This window comes from Crinia signifera, chromosome 19, assembly GCF_055691185.1.
Source record: "Crinia signifera chromosome 19, ASM5569118v1, whole genome shotgun sequence".
In the NCBI taxonomy this organism is placed as follows: Eukaryota; Metazoa; Chordata; class Amphibia; order Anura; family Myobatrachidae; genus Crinia; species Crinia signifera.
The window spans coordinates 45,070,285-45,071,825 of record NC_139226.1 but is presented as its reverse complement, the minus strand read 5'-3'; positions in this window follow the sequence as shown (position 1 = coordinate 45,071,825).

The following is a 1,541-nucleotide window of genomic DNA, read 5'->3' as shown; positions in this document are numbered from 1 at the left end:
TCAGCCCTGTTAGGGTACGCCATTAACCTACGGGCCAGGGCGTCTACCACAATTGGGGAAGGGGCCTTACTTTCCACCAGTGCCAGCGTCCCCGTGATCCCCGCCTTTGGCCGCTGACCTACAGGATTTGGAGGGGTGCCCCGGCCCCCCCGCAGTTACTGCAGTCGTGACGGAAGCGGCACTTGGCGCCCCTGTCACATTTGCCTTCGTTGTATGCAAAGCACTTCCCTTTGCCGCCGGTTTTGGAACCGGGTTTGGTCGCAGGAAATGGCTTCCTGCCCGATGTGTCAGAGCTATGCTGCCCCTTGCCTATGACCTCGAGCCATATCTCCACGTGCTTGCAGCCCATGGGCATGACCCTTGACCCGGCGTGAGCGAGGCGGAACTTCTCATCGTAGTTCCGCCACGCCTGCCCCTTATAATCCGTGTACGTCTCGTTCACAAGGAACAGGTAGCGTAAGACGTTCACGTGCTCCCCAGGCCGTGTGCTCAGGTAACAAGAGGAGAAGATTATAAAGCCCTTCAGCCAATTGTGGAAGCCTTTAAAGGCCGCCTCGCTACCACTTCCCGCCTTCTTGGCTGCCTCAAAATCTTTTTTCATGTCGACTGTCAGTGTAAAGAAGTCGACAAACTTTCCCCTTTTTATCTTATCCTTTATCCCCTTACGCAGGCCCCTGGCCATGGCGGTGTTGGTTCAATGGACCATATCGCCTGCCTTGGTAGCTACTTCTGGCTCCGCCTCTCTCCTAGCCCGCTTAGTGCCACCCATTTTTTTCGCAACCGCGCGCGCAACCATTTTTGCGAACTTGCGCGGGCGCTTGGGGGACCCAGACTCGTCACTACTAGCCGAGGAATGGGAGGAAGAGGATGCACACTCTGATGTATTATCATTCTCACCATCTCCAGAGGCTTCGCCTTGGACCACGGGATCCACCCGTGCTGTGGCCCCCGTCCCTGCGGAAGTGGATGCTTCTGCCCTTGACGTGGACGCCGGGGTCTCAGTCGTCCTGGGAGCTGGTGCCGGGACCCTGGGTGTGGCTGGAGCCGCCACCGGTGTTGCTGGCCTGGATTCCGGAACCCTCCTGGACCCTTCTGCGTCCTCTTCCTGGGACGATCCCCCGAAAATGCCACTCCTGCCACCGACAGAGGATACCTCAGGAGAGAAAGGTGCAGTGTTAGGACCATATCCTGAGCCTGTCACCCTCACTGACCCTCCCGCTGCTGTACCAGAGCTCCCCAGGCCCCCAGTCGCATAAACCTGGTTGACCTGTTGAGCCTGGGCATACATGTTGGGGTGAGTGTAAGCCGCCCCCTGAAAAGCCTGCTGCGGCCCCCCCGGGCCCTGCGGTTGTGGTGCACCAGCACCCAGCCATGCTCCCCCGGGATACCCCCCTAGAAACCCTCCACCTGCCCCCGCTGTTTGGGGGAAGTACGGGAAAGGGGCCTGTTGAGTCCCTGGGTAGGGCCCGTAATGTGGGCTGGGCATGGGGTACCCTGGGTACCCCCCTGCGTTCGGACCGGGAAAAGCCCACTGCTGTTGC